We start from the raw sequence: 16,266 nt of genomic DNA, 5'->3' as shown, positions 1-16,266 counted from the left end.
CATTACCAACTTCAAGCTCTTCCCCTCGGCTACCTCTCATTATACCTTACACTATATCAACTTCAGGCCCTTCTTCCCGACTACCTCTTATCATATCCGACACTACACCGACACCTCAAACCTCAAACTTCTCCTCTCGACCACCCCTCATCTTATCTTATACCAATCCACAAACCCCAAATACCACTACACCAACTGTCAAACCCAACTCGCCACCTCTTATCCTCCATTTAAAACCAGAGCCTCAACCCATGACCATCATATCTCTTAAACCCTTCCCATATCGTTCAAGCCAAACCGTCCCATGGAGTTATGAGATGATGATTGTGACGTCTACAGGGGTTGAGAAATCGAAAGAAGTTATGGTAACGGACATCGGTCATATGACCAGATTGGGAAGATGTTATAAAATACCAAAAAAGGAACAGAAGAAGCAGAATGAGGAGGAAGAAAGAAGGAGAGAAAAGGGAAAAGGAAAGTTTGTAGAAGAGGAACAAGTATTACAAAAGGAACCAGAAAAGAAGAAGAGCAGAGTAACTGACAAGGAGGCAACTGACTTCCTCAGACTCATTCGAAAGAGTGAGTACAACATAGTAGAGCAATTGAACAGAATGCCAGCTCAAATCAGTGTCTTTGACCTACTTTTAAACTCAGAGCATCATCGGGAAGCATTACTCAAAGTCCTTAGTAATACACATGTACCTGAGACCACCTCGTCAGAAGAGTTGGAAAAGATAATGGGTCAGATCATGGCCCCCAATCCGATCACCTTCACCGAGGATGAACTTATTAGCGGGGGGTGTGGACACATTGAACCATTGCACATTATGGTAATGTGCAAAGGTATGATGGTAGCAAGTGTGCTGATCGACAATGGTTCGGCTCTTAATGTCTGTCCTTTACAAACTTTGCACAAGTTAAATACAGATTTATCTTACCTCAGGCCAACTCGAAGGACCGTAAGGGCTTTTGATAGTAGGAAAACTGAGTCGTTAGGAGAACTGGATCTTCCTATCACCATCGGATCATGCACATTCGAAGTGACATTCGAGATCTTGGACATACCTTCAGCATTCAATCTCCTCCTAGGAAGACCTTGGATTCACATCGTTGGAGTAGTTCCTTCTTCCTTACATCAACGGGTCAAATTCATTATGGGGCAAAGGGTGATCTCCGTCCTTGCCGAGAATCTTATACCTGTCGATCGATCTCCAGATGTACCTTATATAGATGTGGAAATGACTGGGGACAAAGAGGGATATCACGCTTTCCATTTCACATCTGTCAACCATATCCTAAGGAAAAATGAGAAGACAAAGGCAAAATTATTAAAAGCAAATATGATGATCGGTCGAATAATGAAGAAGGCGGGATATCGTCCGAAACAAGGTTTAGGACCTAAAGGAAAAGGGAGGGCCACTCTTATCAGTACTCGAAAACATACTCCCTACTTCGGCCTCGGGTTCAGGCCTACAAAGAAGGACATCCTTGACATGAATGATAAGAAGAGAGAGCTTCGACTTGCACGAAGACAAAATCGCGAGCCTAATGTGTAGAACTTGGGCAAAGTACCACACATCAACATCAACTTTCCACAATCACAAAAAGGGCCGGATAATCTATCAGAGCCATTGTCAACAAATCGCATAGGAGAACCAAATACTATAAGTATCGAGCCCGTTCAATCTCAAGAAGACTCATTCGTTGAGTCCCCACATTCCTTTACAGATGGCATGGACATCTTGTTCGGAAGGGATTCCGAATGGGGTCAAAAGGAAGAAGAAAGAGAGCCCGCTAAGGCGAAAGTCGCGACTTGTGAAGAAGGAAAGCCATTGTTCCCTTTTCAAATCGACTGGGAATCGGTCGAAATTCCACCCACACTGCAAATGCCAACACCCGAATTTGATAAATTTTGACATAATAAAATATCTATTAATGGTAGAATTGAGTTAGGAGTTGTACCAAAATCGTTGACAGGCAAAGATGTACTCGATCAATTACGTAACGACAACCAAATCATATTTGGTAAGACATATAAAGATAAGGATGGGAGGAAAAGAAAAATGGATGATTGCAAATTATCAAAGAATTAGAAGAGTTTTTTTTCATTTTACCATATCGGAAAGATCTTTTGTTGCGTCATAATTTGGATGTTATGCACATTGAAAATTGTGTGATAATGTGATCAGAACATTATTGAACATTGAGGGTTCAACAAAAGACAATTTAAAGGCCCGTTTTGATATGCAATTAATGGGTATAAGAAAAGAACTTCACTCGATATCGAATGGGGAAAAGTTGTTACTACCACTTGCATGTTACATAATGTATTCAGTTGAGAAAAAGAAGTTTTGTGAATGCTTGAAGGATGTAAAAGTATCAGATAATTTTTCATCTAATTTCTCAAGGTATTTTTAAGTCAAATAATGCAAGATATCAGGGCTCAAGAGTCACGATTGTCATGTTTTGATGCAACAATTTATTCGACTTGTACTAAGAGGAATCTTACCTAGGATGTGTGTTTGATTTTGATTGAGTTGTCCACATTCTTCAAACAATTATATTGTAAGGTTCTAAGGATAGAGAGTAAGAAGAAGCCTTGAATCTTAAATTGTGCTAACACTTTGTAAAATGGAGATGATATTTCCATTGGCTTTCTTTGATATTATGGTGCACTTGCCTATTCATTTAACTAGTAAGACTAAGTTAACCGGATAAGTGCAATATAGGTTGATGTATCCAATAAAAAGATAGTTGCACAGGCTAAAATCATATGTGCGTAATAAAAATCATCCAGAAGGTTCTATTGCTGAAGGATATCTTTGTGAAGAATCGTTGACGTTTTGCTCAAGGTACTTGCATGGGATTGAAACAAGGTTCAATCGACTAGTACGTAATAACGATGTTGTTGACAATGATTCAAGTGAAAATTATCGATTTTCAAAGAAAATGGTCGTGTTATAAGAAATACAATGTCACAAATGTTAGGACGGAGTGAGTGGGAACAAGTTCTTCTATACGTGCTAAACAACTGTGATGAAATTACTCCATTTGTTCGGTAAGATAAATCATTTCAAATTATTTTTATTTATATTCATAATTGATAGTAGTCCCTAATTAATGAAATAATTTATTATACAATCAACACAAATAGATGATTAAAGACATTCATAATCACATGAATGTTAGGGATGTGAAGCAAAAACATGTGAAGGAGTTCACCGAGTGGTTTAAACATCATGTATGTAATAAATATCATCAAAATTTATTAAATCCACTTAAATATAGTTTTAAATGTATTAATTTCATTGTTTGATCTTAATAGGTTTTACAAATGTGACTAAATGGTGAAGACGTAAATGAACAAATTTATCAATTAACTCTCGAACCTTCTCATAATGTGATTTGTTTTAAGGGCTTCATTGTAAATGCCTTTAGATTTCACACCAAAGAACAAGATAGCCAAAGAAAAATTCAAAATAGTGGAGTATTTGTCTTTGCAGAAACACGTAACTTTACAAGTGCTAAGGATACTAATTCGGTGATAGGTAACATAGGATACAATGACATCTTAAATGATGTTTTAGAGCTAAAGTATCCATGTGGGAATCGGGTCATACTATTCAAATGTCATTGGTGGGATGTTATAAACCTGGGGAACTTAAGCAAAATGAATATGGTTTCAAGTCTGTGAATGTTACATGGACCTTAACCACCAATAAACCATACATTCTTGCAAATCAAGCACAACAAGTTTTTATATAAAAAATAACACCCATTGTGATTGGTGTGTTGTAATAAATACACAATCACAAGACTTATACAATATAGAACTGAAAGATGATGTAGTAGCAAAACCTTTCCAAGATAATGAGTCAGGGTTGCATCAAAATACAATTGATACAAATGATGATGTTATCACTTGGAATAGGAACGATATCTAAGGTGTATTGGTCGAAGGATATGTCGATGATGAACAAGACTTTATTAATGATGATGATGACGATTACGTATAGTATACGATTAATTGTGTAAATTGTTGTTTTTTAATAATAATTCATTTTAATAAAATGAAATTACTCTGTCATTTGATGAATATATTGATTCTAATTATCTATGAGAAATTGTTGGTTAGATATGTTGCTTAGAAAATCATCCAAACAGGTGGTCCAATACACAGAAGTGACAAATAACCCCTCAAATTCAGTCTCAGATACATCATCTACTATAGCTAGGCCATCTATGAGAGTGGGAAATGGGAGTAGCAATACAGTTATGTGTAAACACCCCATTTTTGCACTTGCCTCATTAGTCAATTCATCAACCCAATTGCAACGATTCTCAATGATAGATGATTGTTCCAATGCTCTATTTTGTTACTATATATGTTTCAGAAATTCAGATGAGGTATCTAAAGCAAACAAAACTTTAGAAACCATGCTACACTAGGAAAATAAGACCTCAAAACGTAGAAATCATCATTCTTCAGATAAAAAGAACTTTACGACAAAAATCACTAAAAATGATCAAATTACCAAAATACCCCTAACATCAAAACATCCCTAAAGCCTACATTACACTTAGGAAAACCCTTTCGAACACATAAAATAACAAATTGAAATCAAATAAACCATTTCGCCAACTTTCACCAAATTTAACAAAATTATGAAAATGCCCCTCATAGGGTTCACAATCATTTCATGTAAAAAATTTGTAAATGACACAAACCCATAATCCCATTAAATTCCGTACGAAAAATCGATTCCAAAATATCTTGAAATATTGAAAAACGACTTGAAAACAAAAGTTCTCTTTAGGGGTAAAATGGTAATTTTTTAATTTAAAAAATTTTAAAATTTGAAATTAATAAATAAAACATTAATTAACGTAAAGTGAAACCTTAATAAAATTAATTTAAAATTTTGAACCAAGAAAATTAATCAATCAAGCCCTCAGGCAAAATTGTTTATGGTTGCCCACTTATTTAAGTGGGCAACCATAATCCCATTGAATTCCGTACGAAAAATCGATTCCAAAATATCTTGAAACATTGAAAAATGACTTGAAAAGCAAAAGTTTCTTTAGGGGTAAAATGGTAATTTTTTAATTAAAAAAATTTTAAATTTGAAATTAATAAATAAAACATTAATTAACGTAAAGTGAAACCTTAATAAAATTAATTTAAAATTTTGAACCAAGAAAATTAATCAATCAAGCCCTTAGGCAAAATTGTTTATGGTTACCCACTTATTTAAGTGGAGCCCCCTGATATTTATTAAAAGACCCCTCCACCTAGGAGCCTAAAGAATTAAAATATAATTATGGGGGGGTTCTCCAAAAATCAAAAATATATTCTTTCATTGTACGTAAGAATTAAAACCCTAATCTAAAGAAACCAAGTCAATCAAATAAGACTTAAGTCAAAACCCTAAAAAAAATCCTAATCTAAAGAAACCTAGTCAATCAAATAAGACTAAGTCAAAGCCCTAATTCACCTTATTTAAAAGAAACCTAATTAAACACTAACGCTTCCAAAAAAATCTATAAATAGGAGTCTCCACAACCTGATTTCGCAGGTCAAAATAAACCATAGAAAAAGTAGGTCAAAAAGTCTCCCTAGTCTTCTCCAAATCCTAATTTTGAAATCCTAACTCCTTACCTATAATTCAAATCCAGTTTTTACTCAAAAAATATCCATAAACCTTTCAAAAAATCTGTAAACTCTTAAAAAAATATAGAAAACACTTAGATCTAGATACCTCAACTTGGAGATTAGAAATAGATCTAGTGACAGAAGAAAGTAAGGAATCTCATACGAAGAGTCTCTCCACCAGCTCTCAGGGAACAAATCGTTGCGATCATCTAGGTATACTTATTTTTTTTATTTATTGATTTTAGGTCTTTTAGCAATGTAATCTTTTTTTAGAAAATAGTAGAGATCGGCATTTGCCAAGCGGGGTTGGTGCTTAACACCTTCCAACCCCTTAACGTGATCCCTGGACTATAGTTTTATTTTTATTCGTAGATTAGTTATTTTTATCTATTTAGAGTCAATGCTCGATTCCTACACTGTAATAACTATGTAGTGACTCTCAAACCCCAAAAAAAAAAAATCCACACATCTCGCGGATCGAGGGTGCTTTCAGTGACGACTCCACTAGGGATTATTGAGGATCAAACTTGAAAAGTCCCAAGTATGGGAACATTGCTAAAACGGCCTAGTTTTTATTTTTTTATTTTTTTATTTTTTTATTTTTTTTAGTTTGCTTTTTTATTTTTTAATTGTTTGTTTATCGATTTATTTTTATTTTTATTATTCTTGTTGATTCAATTATTGAGCATTTGTTTGGACTTTGAATATTTGGTTTTGGCATGTTATTTTCTATGGTTTAATCAAGGGTCATTTGGAATGACCCTAAATAAGGCAAGATTTCAAAAAGTTAATTAAAGATATGATGATCGTTGAATTGTGAAGTTTTTTTGGGCATGGACGATCTACCCTTTGGCAGTATATTTTATTTTTTTTCTTTAAAATTTTTTTATTTTTTTTAGGCGTATGTCCATTGGCAATAAAAAAAAATAAACAAAAAAAAAAAGAAAATGATTTTCGGGTTTGCTGTTAGCAACAACAAGACAAATGATGATTTTAAATTAATTTTTTAAAAAGGGGGTGTCTTTAATAAAAACAGTCTTTTAATTGTTAAACCTTAAGGTTTTAATTCAATGGATGGTGTGTTTTCAGTAAAAAATCATTTTTAATATTAAACTCTTAATATTCCAATCTGATTTCTACCATTCTTTTCATCGTTTCAAATCGTGTTCTACCCAGTCTCAAATCGGTTTCACAAAAATCTCTCATCCCAATCGATTTAGGAACCAAAAAATTGTCGATGAAGAGACACCGAACTCTGAATCGACAGTCCCTCTTGAGATCTATTCAAGTTTAATTACCCTTTCGTTTGTTTGTCGAAGAAAACGATGTACTGTTTCAGATCGATAAAAAAAAAATCTCTATTATTTTCTTTCTAAAAACCGATTGATGCTTCGACTGAAGATTTTTGTTTTGACTTGAAACCCATTTTTTCTTTTTTTCATTTTTTTTAAAAGAAAAGCTTAAATTTTGATTTCTATTTGTTTGGGAGTTGGAGAGATCAGAGATCGTAAAAGAGGATTGAATTAAAGAAGCAAATCCTTGGCCAATTTTTTTTTTTTTGATTGATTGGTTTTTTATTTCTATTAAATTTAATCTAAAAGGGAAAATTGTATCCATGGCTGTGTGGAGATTTGTACTAGATCACCAAAGTAGAGTTGAAATTGGGGGAAAAAGATCGCTCGTACCTTAGTTGCTCTCTTTATATTATTGTCATCCGCAATAGGAAAGATTTTATTGGAAAATCTACTTAAAATCCCAAGAACACAATCATACGATTGCAAGGGAGATTTGTGGCAATTGAGAGAGAAAAATATGAAATTTTAGCTAAAATTATCAAGTTAGAACGATCTCAAAACCATGGAGTTAGATGAAATCAGATCTATTTTGAAAAAATTGGTGTAGATGTGTGGATGCCCATTGATTCTTCTATTTCGGTTGCATCTTGAGATAAAAGAAACAAATTGAAGGATCGAAGATATGGAATTGTTGAGTGACTCCATGATAGATCCCTTCTCTTTGTAGAAAACATGATCATGAACTTTCAATCTCATCAAGGAGAATACATATCAGGCAACCATTGTTGAGAAAAAAATAACTCTCTGTGTTGATTGAGATTGGCTATGGACACACCAATGTTTGCTAGCGCCACATGGGTTTATGTTTTCTTTTATTAAAAAAAAAAATCATGATTGCTTATTTCACAATTATCATTCTATCCTCAATTCAATATTATTTGAAAATCTCAATGTGTTTTAGATCGTCCAAAGTGATTATTGATTGGACCATAAAAATATATTTTTTTTTTGTTTTAGTTCATTTAAAAAAAAAAAAATTTTTTTGCATGTTTCAATGTTGGATTTGATCGATTATTCTGTGTTATATTCATTGATTGATTATTTGAAATGCCATGATCTGATTAAAATATCTCTATGATGTGCATGCTTTGGTCTCGAATTTAATGTTATGGATGTTGTTTGTATTTTTTGATCAATATTTGAAATTCATATTGTGATGATATGATCAAGCCTATGGGCTCATTTGTTCAAAAATGCCCTGGGCACACCCCACCCTATTGTAGACACCCCATTTTTGCATCCGCCTGATTAATCAAGTCGTCAACCCGATCGCAAAAGTTCCCAATGATGGATATTTATTTCAGTACTTTATTTTGTCACCAGATGTGTTTCAGAAATCTGGATGAGGTATCTTGAACTGACAAAACCTTAGAAACCACGCTACGCTAAGAAAATACGATCTCAGAAACGTAGAAATCATCATATTGCAGATCAAAAAGAAGTTTCACGATAAAATCACTAAAAATGATCAAATTACCAAAATACCCCTAACGTCAAGACAACCCTCGAACCTACGTTACGCTTAGGAAAACCCACTCAAACACAAAAAACAACAAATCGAAACCAAGTAAACCACTTCGCCAATTTTCATAAAATTTGACAAAATTACAAAAGTACCCCTCATAAAGTTCATGACCATTTCATACAAAAAACTTCATAAATGACAAAATCCAACATTCCCATTGAATTTCTTATGAAAAATTGATTCCAAAACATCCTGGAACATGGAAAAATGACTTAAAACGTAAAAAATCCTCTCCGAGGGCAAAATGGTAATTTCACAATTTTAATAATTAAAAATTTCAAATTAATAAATAAATCATTAAATAACGTAAAGTGAAATATTAATAAAATTAATTTTAAATTTGAACAAAAAAATCGATCAATCAGGCTTTCAGGCAAAATTGTTGATGGTTCGCAAGATATTTCTTTAAGGACCCCTCCATTTGGGGGTCCAAAGAATTAAAGATATAATAGAGAGGGGTTCTCCAAAAATTTAAAGTCAATCAAGCAAGACTAAAGTCAAGATATTAAAGTCAATCAAATAAGACTAAAGTCAAAATTAAAGTCAATTAAGTAAGACTAAAGTCAAGTATTAAAGTCAATCTCATAAGACTAAAGTCAAAACCCTAAATCAAAACCCTAATCTAAATTAATCAAGTCAATCTCATAAGACTAAAGTCAAAACTCAAAATCAAAACCCTAATCTAAACTAATTAAGTCAATCTCATAAGATTAAAGTCAAAACCTAAAGATTAAGTCCATCTCATGAGACCAAAGTCTAAACCCTAATTGAAATCCTAAAAAGAAACCCTAATCAAACCTTAATTCTCCTAAAAAAACTTTATAAATAGGAGTCTCCACACCCTATTTTAGTATCAAAGAAAAAATCCTAGATAAAGTAGGTGAAGAAGCCTCCACAACCTCTCCAAAGCCCTAATTTTGGAGTCCCAACTCCTTACCTAACACCCCTACTTCGATTTTATCCTTAAAAAATACCCAGAAATCTTTCAAAAACACCCCCAAAATCCACAACAAATTCGAAGCACCCAGATCCAAGAAGGAGATACCTTACCTCGGAGATCAGAAATCAGATCCAGAGATAGAACGAAATAAGGAATACGGTACAAGGAGCCGTTTTCACCAGATCTGAGGGAATAGCACTTTTGCAGATCGAAGGTAAGATTTTTATTATTTTTTAATCTAGGTTTGTCATTAGCAATGTAGATTTATTTGGGATAAGTAGAGACCGGCAATGGTCGGGCGGGGTTGGTGCCTAACACCTTCCAACCCCGTAACATGATCCCCGGATTCAGATTTTTTGTAGTAGATTAATTCATTATCCGATTTAGAGTCAGTTTGGTTCCTAGACCATAATAACTAGGTGGCGACTCCCAAACCTCAAGAGTCAAAAGCGGATCCGCGCACCCCGCTGATCGAGGGCGCTTTCACCTATTTTGCACACATCATTGACACGTTTATTTTACTACATTGCATGCTTGCATGTCCCTTATAGCCAACGTGACACTAGTGTGTGGTCCGATCTCCTCAGAGATGCAACGTCATTCATGAAACCTAAAACTCCAGCCATGTAACTTAATGTATATAAAACTGGGGCATCAGTACCATTTGATCAAGTGATTCTGAAAGGTATATCGATGCACCCATGTTGGGGCGACCTAAGCCTTTTATCATATTGTAAGCCGCACAGTCACATGTCCCGATCACCAACCCTAGACTCATACCTATACGGTATATCAAAGTTAATCTAAGTTCACCAACTGCACTTCTTGGTTAAAATTAGTGCCTAAGCGATATCCTGCCCCGATGTACTACAGTACAACGGGGATAGACTATGTCTATTCTAGAGAGAGGTGACTTAAGATTGCCCTTACTCAGTATTGTGCACCACCTCTCAACTGAGGATTAAACTAGCTGTTTTTTGACTTCAGAGATTTGAGTTGGAGTCTTAGATTATCACCTATACGATATATCAAACCAAGTCACCATGTACCGTCTGATTGAGTATGCTCAAGAGGTATATAGGTGTACTTGGACAAGGGTAGCCAGATAAATTACATTGCACGTAGTAAACCTAGAGTCTAGAAACCTCCCTATAGGTCACGACTCGAACTTATCATGGGTGTTCCGAGTTGCTTTTCGAAAATGGACTTTACAAATGTTGAGATCAGGAAGTTACAGCTTTATTACATAACCAAACTTTTTGTTTAACCTGATTCAAATCTATTATATCAATGGGTGCACCTATCCAATAAAGAATCCATTTTAAAGTGTTAATGATTCATAATGACCCAGTCCATCTTGGTCTAATAATCATGATGGGTTGAACCATTCAAATCAAAATGGTATTCAAACATTTTTCTAATTCGGGTCCCAAACCATTTCAAAAGAAAAAAAATGTTTTCCAAAAGAAAAGAAAATGAAGAAAAATGATTTACAAAAGTCCTATTTTTTGCATTTCTGAAATATATTTTTCTAAAAAGATGATTTTTATTAAAAAATCTATTTTTTTGCATGGACTTTGAAAAATTATTCAAATATATTTTTCTAAAAGGAAAATGATTGTAAAAAATAATCAGATTTGTGAAGTTTTTATTCAATAAAACATTATTTGTCAATAATTTTCAAGAATACAATAAAATTATTTTCCTTCTGAATAATCATTGTATGAATGAATTTTTTTATGGATTGGTGCACAGAATTTAATAAATTCTTAGGATTCATTAAAATGTTATCAAGGGGATAACACTGAAACTGGTAATCCACCGTTAATGGGGTTACAAGGTTATCATTGCACCTAAGCTCAATTATTCACCATTTTGTTAGGGTCACTAGTCCGGTCAGTTAGAACGAACATCAACACCAAGTGAATTGTCAGAAATGACCCCAAAATATTTTAAAATTACACAATTGTTCCTTGAAGATCATAGTACCTTAGTCCTGCTGGTTGTAAGCAATGTCTTAGTCCTCAGTCCTAATCAAAGCCCGTTGTGGGTAGTTGTCTTGAGTTTTCATGAGTCATTTGGGTTAGCTCGAGTTCTTTTTTTCCAGTAAGGTCATGTCTTCTTTAGATTGAGTCTATTCTTTTCCTATTGAGTCGAGTTAGTTTGTCGAGTCTATAGAGGTTTTTGTCGTTCCATCTGAATTTGATTGCATAAAGGAAATTTTTGAATACCTCGAACGCATGAACGGATTAACTAATAATCTGACTTCAATGATAGATTCTTTCCTGAACAAGAAGATAATGGTCGGGCTCAACCTTTAATTGAGAAAGCAAAGGTCATTGATCTCGGAACAAAAAAAAATCCCAAGAAATTCAAGTAGAAACCATCCTATCCCTAGAGGAACACGAGGGGATAATGAATTTACTCAAAAATTTTAAAAGACTTGATCGTATGAGAATATGTTAGGTGCAAGCTTGGGTGTTATTCGACAAAAAATAGATACTAACTCAATAAAATGAGATCAAGGAAGATGTTATAAAATGTATTAGTGTTGGACTTCTCAAAATAGTAGAGTTCCCAGAATAGATTACTATTCTCGGACAAATGGAAAGGTTGAAGCAGCTAATAAAAAGTTTCAAAATAATCATTGCGAAAATGTATTAATTACACCGGAATTGATCAGAGAAATTATCATTCACACTGTGGGCATATCGTACTTCAATACAGTCTTCCACTAGAGTCACTCCATATTCTCTAATGTATGATATGGAAGCAATCTTACCAATTGAAATGGAAATCCCATATCTCAAGGTCTTGATGGAAAATCAATTGCTAGAAATAGACTAGGCTCGCCATTGAGTATGAAGAGCTAAACTCGATTGAAGAAAAATAACTTAGAGTTTTGTACCACGTGCAAATTTATCAAAAAAGAATTGCTCACACGTTTGACAAGAAGGTTAAAGTTCGTCACTTACAAGTCTAGGATTTAACCATCAGACTTCAAAGAAAATTAAGCACTCCTCCTCGATTGTATAAAGAAGTCTGAATCTAATTGGAAAGATAATTCACTAAGAAAATACTATCTGGAAAAGCCACCAGACTTCAAGATCATGATAAAATTGAATTACTAGAATCAACAAACCTTGACTAAATCAAGCGATACTACATTTAAGGAGGTCATCTTCGACCGAACTAATTTCCTGTTACCTAGTTCAATATTTCCTTTCTTAGCCCTTTGCAGCCTTTTTAAAAAAAAATGCATTTTTCTTGCTCAGCTTAATCGTCCAACCTAGGGGAGGAAAAATTCGAACTATGTTTTGGTTTAATCCCAAAATTCTGGGGTACGTAGACAACTTGAGAAGTTATTTCAGGCCCGACCACTTCAAAATAAAAAATATATTCCCTCACAAAGAAGAAAAAAATCGAAAAAAAAAATATTCTCAAAATGGGGAAGAAAAATTGAAGAAAGAGGAAACAATTTAAAAGAAATGCCACACAAGGGGCATTTAGGTTTTTGAGCCTCAAAATTTCTTTTTTTTATGCCCAGTCCTAAGCCTACCCATGAAAGTCCTCCAAAGTATCGTGCAAAAAATTCAAGGAAGGTAGTAAATCATGATCAGACAATAACTCCAGAAGTTTAAAAATGAAGAAATAAAAAATTGGGCCTATTAGGTTGAAAACCTGAAAGGGCTACTTAGGAAAAAATTAAGGTAAGCTCACAAGGTTGAAAATCCGAAAGGACGATCTTGACAATAATCAGAGCAAACATAAAAAATATAAGCTCGCTAGATCGAAAACCTGAAAAGGCGATACAGGCAAAAGTTAGAGCACGTCCGCTAGATTGAAAACCTGAAAGGACAATCTAGGACAAAGTTAAAACAATAAAAAAATCTTCGTTGAATTGAAAAGTTAAAAGGCAATTCGAGTCGAAACATCAAAAGTTCGAATAACCAAGTTTCAGTACCTGGCTTAAACCAAGCAAAGACTTAAAAGTCAAGAGTATCGTCTACGATTGATCTGAAAATTTTCTAATTCCTTAAGTGAACTAAGAGGGAAAATGGTGGATTCTATAATGAATCTCAAAAAGAAATATTTTGTCCTCTTGAGCCTAACTCAAAATCTTTAATAAAAAAAGTCAAAATTAAATGTTGAATCTTTATTGCGCTTATGGTAATCAAATATTTCACACCTTCGTTACAAGGGGCACTTCTCCTTTTTCTATGGCGTGTAATTTTTTCACTTATATTGGGGGTATTTTTTTTAAAACTGTGCTCAATAATCTTTAGTGCAGTGTTTCCTATCAAACTAGGGGCATTTTGTTCTCATGCTTGATCAATGTTAATCCTAAAGGATAATGGGAACCCTGAATTTAAGGTTACCCTCTTGATAGCAACTTTTTGAAAATCCCTGAGGTACAAAAAAGTTAAAAAATTCGTAAAATTTTTAAAAAACCTTGAGGTTCAAACAGAAGTGTTTCTGATCTCATATTTGGTTTTGCCTAGAGATTAACTCATTACCCTTTCACATAGAATAAGAGATAGGGCATTCTTTCTTTCTTAGATACATTGACTCCTTCCCATATTTATTCATTCTTTATCAGATTCATCCAATCTTTTCCAGATTTATTCATTCATTTTCAGATTCCATCGAAGGTTTTCTCGGATTTTGCTCAGATACCGCCGAGGGTTTTCTCAGATTTTGCTTAAATACCGTCGAGGGTTTTCTCAAATTTTGCTCAGATACTGCCGAAGGTTTCTCTGATTTTGCTTAGATACCGCTGAGGATTTTCTTAGATTTTGTTCAGATATTGCCAAGGATTTTCTCAAATTTTGCTCAGATATCGCCAAGGGTTTCTTAGATACCATCGAGGATTTTCTCAAATTTTGCTCAGATGCTACCGAGGATTTTCTAGGATTTTGCTCAGATACAGTCAAGGGTTTTCTCAGATTTTGCTCAAATACCGTCGAGGGTTTCTCGAATTTTGCTTAGATGCCGTCAAGGATTTTCTCGGATTTTGCTCAGATACCGCCAAAGGTTTTCTCGAATTTTACTTAGATTTTGCTTAGATGCCGTCGAGGGTTTCTCAGGTTTTTTCAAATTTTGCTCAGATGCCGCTGAGGGTTTTCTCAGATCTTGCTTAAATATTGCCGAGGGTTTTATCAGATTTTGCTTAGATGCCGTTAAGGGTTTTCTCAGACTTTACTCAAATACCGCCAAGGTTTTCTTAAATTTTGCTTAGATACCACCGAGAGTTTTCTCAGATTTTTCTCAAATGCCGCCAAAGATTTTTGGATTTTACTTAGATACCGCTGAGGGTTTTCTCGGATTATGCTTAACCAGATACCGGTTTTCTCAGATTATGCTCAGTCAGACACCATCGAGGGTTTTCTCGGATTTTGCTCAGATACCACCGATGGTTTTCTTGGATTATGCTCAGCTAGATACCATCGAGGGTTTTCTCGGATTTTGCTCAGCTAGATACCGCCGAGGGTTTTCTCCGATTTTGCTTAGATAGTTCATTACTCTTTCATCCCGAGTAGGTAGAGTAGTACTCCTAGAAAAAATAGTTCATTACTCTTTCACCCCTAGTATGTAGAGTAAAACTCCTAGAAAATTAGTCCATTACTCTTTCACCTTGAGTAAGTAGAGTAGGACTCCCAAAAAATTAGTCTATTACTCTTTCACCCCAAGTAGGTAGAATAGGACTTAAAAAAAAAATAGTTCATTAATCTTTTACCTCGAGTAGGAAGAGTAGAACTCCCAGAAAATTAGTCCATTACACTTTCACCCCGAGTAGGTTGAGTAGGACTTCCAAAAAAAAAAGTTCATTACTCTTTCACCCCGAGTAGGTAGAGTAGGATTCCCCAAAAAAAAATATTCATTACTCTTTCACCCAGGGTATGTAGAGTAAGATATTCAACTTTTGCTTAGATTATGCTCAGTTTTGCTCAGTTTATACTCAGATTATGCTTAGTTATGCACAGATTATGATTAGTTATGTTCAAATTTTACTTAGTTTTTGCTCAGACCCTTTTAGATTCATCTCAAATTTCAAGTACACATACTTGCACATTTAGTCAAGGAGAATTCTCTAAAATTCAAGGATCTGACACCGTTAGTGAGAGCTCACATTCGAGGACCTGATAACTTTTTAGTTCGAGGAAAATTTTACTTCAAGGATCCAGACGCTCCTACGAATTGCTAAATCAGGCTGTAAAATGAATTGTCATTAGCTTTGGCATTCGGATATAACATTATTTATCGAAATAGATTTACTATCTAGTTTGTTTAACCCTTTGCCAAAGAGGGGCATCTATAAACACCCCATCTTTGCACTTGCCTAATTAGTCAATCCGATTGCGACGATTCCCAATGATGGATGATTGTTCCAATGCTATTTATTTTGTTATTAGATATGTTTTAGAAATTTAGATAAGGTATCTAAAGCAAACAAGACTTTAGAAACCACGCTACGCTAGGAAAATAAGACCTCAAAACGTAGAAATCATCATTCTTCAGAACAAAAGAAGCTTTACAAGAAAAATCACTAAAATGACCAAATTATCAAAATACCCCTAACATCAAAACATCCCTAAAGCCTACATTACACTTAGGAAAATCCTTTCGAACACATAAAATAATAAATTGAAACCAAATAAATCATTTCGCCAACTTTCACCAAATTTGACAAAATTATGAAAATGTCCTTCATAGGGTTCACAATCATTTCATGCAAAAAATTTGTAAATGACACAAACCCATAATTTCATTGAATTTCATACGAAAAATCGAT

Source organism: Akebia trifoliata, chromosome 3 (genome assembly GCF_017979445.1).
Source record: "Akebia trifoliata isolate Shusen 1 chromosome 3, ASM1797944v1, whole genome shotgun sequence".
Lineage (NCBI taxonomy): Eukaryota > Viridiplantae > Streptophyta > Magnoliopsida > Ranunculales > Lardizabalaceae > Akebia > Akebia trifoliata.
Note: the sequence above shows the minus strand (reverse complement) of the source record.